The following is a 6,000-nucleotide window of genomic DNA, read 5'->3' as shown; positions in this document are numbered from 1 at the left end:
GAGGAGGACGTCTTCGGCCTCTGGAGCCATCTTCTGCAACATTGCGTGGAGTCGGCATTGGAGACAAGTGAGTCTTACCCAGGGACTGCCGTTGTGGTCTTGGGTGAGCAGGAATCGACTCCGCAGGCTCCACTTCGAAGGTAGGCCCAAGTTGTTCTGTGCTTGAGAACTGTTCAGAAGTCGTTTTTTTTTAACTGCTCGTGCTTCTGTTTTCCTCGTAGTTGTTTTCCAGAAAATATCAACTGTATTTCCAATATTTTCTAAAAAGTTATAAAAACTTTAAAAGTCGGGTTTTAATAGTTCTGCCGGGGGTGGGGGTGTCTTTCCATGTCTTCTCCCTACACCATCATGCTCCCCCCAGAATTAATGTTGGACTGATGGGAAGACGGATGTTGTGGCTAATACAGACTCACAAATTCTCCTTGCATTGCCCTTGAAGAAATGTCCATCCACACGAGCTGTGGTCACTACACTCCTGGTCCTTTTGTAGGCAACTTGAACTGGGCGGCCTGCACGAAGCTTCCAAGACCCTGACACTGGTCTCTCCAAGTAACTTCACTACTAGACACACTCACAATGAAGCGGTCTCTCCCAGTGATCTTCACTGTTGATCACAGTTAAAATAAAGCACTTTGCTTCCCAAAAGGACCATCCTGGCAAAGAGCGATCCACCAAAAAGGCCCAGTCAATCACAGAGCAGCTTTGCTCTGAATTCCACAGAAATGGCTGCTTCAAAAAGCTCTTTCCCTCCAGCATCAGCATGGCTCTCCCTTGCAAAATGTATTGAATCTGGAACAGACTGTGACAAACCTTCCCTCATTTCTTCCAATATATCAAATTATCGTGTTGTGCTTGTGTGAAATGTAACTGTGACCATTCATTCCTTCCTGTCTATACTATCCCTTACAGTGATCATCCCATTTGACTAAAATGGGAGCTCGTAATACACAGACATGAAAAACAGATGAGAGTGAGTGTCTGACATGAAGGATAAAGGGAGGAACGTGTACACGGAGCTAGAGGAGGTCCTAAATGAACACTTGGCTTCATTGTTCACAAGGGACAGGGACCTTGGTCAAGGTGAGGTCAGAATAGAACAGGTCTGTGAGCTGGAGCATGTCAAGGATTAGAAAATGTTGGATCTTCTTAAAACCATCAAGATTGATAAGTCCCCAGGGCTGGATGCAATATACCCCGGCTGCGGTGGGAAGGGAGGGAAGAGATAGCTGGGGCAATAACTCTAATCTTCAAATCCTCTTTGGCCACAGGGGAGGTGCCGGAGGATTGGAGAATGGCAAATGTGGGCCCCTTGTTTAAAAAAGGTAATAGGGAGACTCCTGGGAATTATCGACCGATGAGTCTTATGTCAGTGGGGTATAAACTAATGGGGAGGATTCTTAATTTTTTTTTTATTTTTAATTTAGACATGCTGCACGGTAACAGGCCATTTCGGCCCACGAGTCCGTGCCACCCAATTAACCTGTATACCCGGTATGTAGTAAGATTTAAGCATTCACCCTTAACCCATGCCCTCTAGTTCTTGTCTCACTTACTCTCAGTGGAAAAAACATTTACTCGACCCCTCATAATTTTAAACAGCAATGTCAAATCTCCCCTCATTTTCCTACACTCCAGGGAATAAACTCCTGACTTGTGCAACTCACCAATACCTTGGACTGAACAGGATCCCCACCCACCGGTTTCATCTGCTCCCATTCAACCTTCATCTCTCCTCTGACATCTTCCATGTCACCACCATTGGGACACTGAATTCTATAGCACAGTCCAGGCCCTTCAGGCCATAGTGTTATGCTGACCCAATAACCTACTCTGACAACTGCCTCGAATTTGTCCACTGCATAACCCTCCATTTTTCTCAGTTCCATATGCCCAAATAATAGTGTTTTAAAAGACCCTCTTCTCCCTGCCTCCACCACCGATACCAGCAGCACGTTTCATGCTCCCACCACTCTCTGTGTGAAGAACATCCCCCCTGTTCTTACTCCCAAGCACCTTAAAACTACACCCCCTCATGTTGACCATTTCAGCCCTGGGGAAAAGCCTCAGGCCGTCCACACGATCAATGCCTCTCATCATCTGGTACACCCCTCTCAGGTCACCCTCACCCTCCATCGCTCCAAGGAGAAAAGATCTAGTTCACTCAAGCTCTCCTCAGAAGGTACAGTCTCCAATCCAGGGCACCCTGGTAAATCTCCTCTGCACCCTCTCCACAGCTTATTGTCACCTTCACTCCTTTCAGTATTACCCCTATAGATATCTCCAGTGACACCCACAGACATCTCCAGTATCACCCTCAAACATCTCCTCATATCACCTCAGACGTCTCCAGCATCACCCACAGACATCTCCAGCATCACCTCCAGACATCTCCAATATCACCCACAGACATCCAGCTTCACCTCCAGATGTCTCCAGCATTGCCCACTGATGTCTCCAGCATCACCTCCAGACATATCCAACATCACCCCAAGACATCTCCAATATCACCCATAGACATCTCCAGTATCACCCTTAAACATCTCCTCACATCACGCCCAGACGTCTCCAGCATTACCCCCCAGATGTCTCTTTCCATTCCCCAGATGTCTCCAGCGACAATCCCCAGATGTCTTCATGTCTCTTGTCATTCTACTGGCCATCTCATCTGTCCATCACCTTCCCTGTACCACCAATCCCCATCTGTCCTGCCCAAACACTCCCACCCTGTCATTCTACTGGCTACCCTGTCTGTCCGTTATCCTCCTTGGCCCACTGCCCCTGCCTAGACCCTCCCACCCTGGAATCCCACCATCTCCCCACCATATAACCATATAACCACTTACAGCACAGAACAGGCCAGTTCGGCCCTACTAGTCCATGCCATAGCAAATCCCCACCCTCCTAGTCCCACTGACCAGCATCCAGTCCATACCCCTCTAGTCCCCTCCTATCCATGTAACGATCCAGTCTTTCATTAAATGTAACCAATGATCCCGCCTCGACCACGTCTGGCGGAAGCTCATTCCACATCCCCACCACCCTCTGCGTAAAGAAATTTCCCCTCATGTTCCCCTTATAATTTTCCCCCTTCAATCTTAAACCATGCCCTCTAGTTTGAATCTCCCCCACTCTTGATTGAAAAAGCCTATCCACGTTTACTCTGCCTGTCCCTTTCAAAATCTTAAACACCTCGATCAAGTCCCCCCTCAATCTTCTACGCTCCAGAGAAAAAAGCCCCAGTCTGCACAACCTTTCCCTGTAACTCAGACCCTGAAATCCTGTCAACATTCTCGTGAACCTTCTCTGCACTCTCTCTATTTTGTTTATATCTTTCGTATAATTTGGTGACCAAAACTGTACACAGTACTCCAAATTTGGCCTCACCAATGCCTTGTACAATTTCATCATAACCTCCCTACTCTTGAATTCAATACTCCGATTTATGAAGGCCAACATTCCAAATGCCTTCTTCACCACACCATCTACCTGAGTATCAGCCTTGAGGGTACTATTTACCATCACTCCTAAATCCCTTTGTGGCTCTGCACTCCTCAATTGTCTACCATTCAATGTATATGACCTATTTAAAATTGCCTTTCCAAAATGCAACACCTCACATTTATCTGTATTAAATTCCATCAGCCATTTCTCATCCCACACCTCCAGCCTTCCTAAATCACCTTTTAATCTACGGTAATCTACCTCACTGTCCACAACACCACCAATCTTTGTGTCATGCGCAAACTTGCTTATCCAATTCTCCACCCCTACTTCCAGATCGTTAATATATATAACAGATAATAGTGGACCCAGGACCGAACCCTGAGGAACTCCACTAGTCACCGGCCTCCAATTGGACAAACAATTTTCTACCATTACTCTCTGACACCTTCCATCCAACCACTGCTGAATCCATTTCACTACCTCCTTATTTATACCTAATGCCTCCACCTTTTTTCCTAACCTCCTGTGTGGAACTTTGTCAAAAGCTTTACTAAAGTCTAAATAGACAACATCCACAGCTTTCCCTTCATCAACCTTTTTTATAACCCCCTCGAAAAACTCAATCAGGTTTGTCAAGCATGATCTACCCCTGACAAAACCATACTGATTACTCTCTATCAATCCCTGTACCTCAGAACACTTTCCATAAACTTGCCCACCACAGACGTCAGACTCACGGGCCTATAATTCCCAGGTTTGCATTTGGACCCTTTCTTAAACAGCGGAACCACATGCGCCACCCTCCAATCCTTTGGCACTACCCCCGTGACCAGTGACATCCTAAATATCTCTGTTAATGGCCCCACTATCTGTCCACTAGCCTCCCTGAGTGTCCTTGGGAATATTTTGTCCGGTCTGGGAGATTTATCCACCTTTATCTTTTTTAACACAGCCATCACTACCTCCTCGGTTATCCTTATATGCTTCATGACCTCCCCACTATTTTTCTTTACCTCAACTGGTTCAACATTTTTTTCCCTAGTGAATACCGAGGCAAAGAAATCATTCAAAATTTCCCCCATTTCCTCAGACTTCTCACTCAGCCTACCCTCACTATCTACAAGGGGTCCAATTTTATCCCTCACTAATCTTTTACTTTTAATGTACCTATAGAAACCCTTTGGATTTATTTTTACTCTGTCTGCCAAAGCCTCTTCGTGCCTTTTTTTGCCCTTTCTAATTCCTTTCTTAAGATTCCTTCTACACTCCTTGTAGTCCTCCTTTAAATTCTCAGTTCCCTGCTCTTTATACCTCTTATACACCTCCCTTTTTCTCCTAACCAAATTTCCAATATTCCTCGAAAGCCAAGCCTCCCTATGACTTCCAGCCTTTCCTTTGATCCTCACTGGGACATAGCTACTCTGTACCCTCAAAATTTCTTTTTTGAATATCCTCCATTTTTCATTAACATCCTTACCTGAAAATATCCTGTCCCACTCAATACTCCCCAAATCCCTTCTTATTCCTTTGAAATTTGCTCTTCTCCAATCCATAACCTCAACTTTAGGCCCCTCCTTGCTCTTCCCTAAAACTACCCTAAAACTAACAGAATTATGGTCACTAGACCCAATTTGTTCTCCAACATTAATGTCCACTACCTGACCTAGCTCGTTCCCTAACAGGAGATCCAGTATTACACCATCCCGAGTCGGTTCTTCTACTAACTGATTTAGAAAACAACCCTGAACACATTTAACGAACTCTAGCCCATCCAGCCCTCTAACTGTACGGGTATCCCAATCAATGTGTGGGAAGTTAAAATCTCCCATGATCACTACCCTATGATTTTCACACATATACGTTATCTCCCTACAAATGTGTTCCTCTAATTCCCTTGGCCCATTTGGTGGTCTGTAATACACCCCTATTAGCACCCTCTTGCCTCCTCCACCCCTCAATTCCACCCAAACAGCCTCACTGGTCGATCCCTCCATACCATCCTGCCACCTCACGGCAGTAATGTCCTCCCTAACAAGCAGAGCAACTCCTCCTCCTTTTTTACCCCCGATCTATCACATCTAAAACAAATGTATCCTGGAACATTAAGTTGCCAGTCCTGCCCCTCCTGTAGCCAGGTCTCACTAATTGCCACAATATCATGACCCCAAGTATCTGTCCATGCTCTAAGCTCATCTACCTTGTTCACTATGCTTCTTGCATTAAAAAATATGCATCTCAGAGAATGACCCTTAATTATATTCTCTTTTTTACCTTCTACCCTAATCTCCAACCTACCTTTGTTATCTTTTTTATTCATAGCTAGGTGGCCATACTCCCTGGACACTGCTCTCACACTCTGTTCCCCACCCCCCTGCCAAACTAGTTTAAACCTTCCCCCACAGCTCCAGCAAATCTACTTGCCAGCACATTGGTCCCCCTCCAGTTCAAGTGGAGTCCGTCCCTCTTGTACAGGTCTGACCTTCCCCAGAAAAGATCCCAATGATCCAGAAATCTTATCCCTTGCCCCCTGCACCATCTCTTTAGCCACGCATTCAT

Source organism: Narcine bancroftii, chromosome 1, assembly GCF_036971445.1.
Source record: "Narcine bancroftii isolate sNarBan1 chromosome 1, sNarBan1.hap1, whole genome shotgun sequence".
In the NCBI taxonomy this organism is placed as follows: Eukaryota; Metazoa; Chordata; class Chondrichthyes; order Torpediniformes; family Narcinidae; genus Narcine; species Narcine bancroftii.
Note: the sequence above shows the minus strand (reverse complement) of the source record.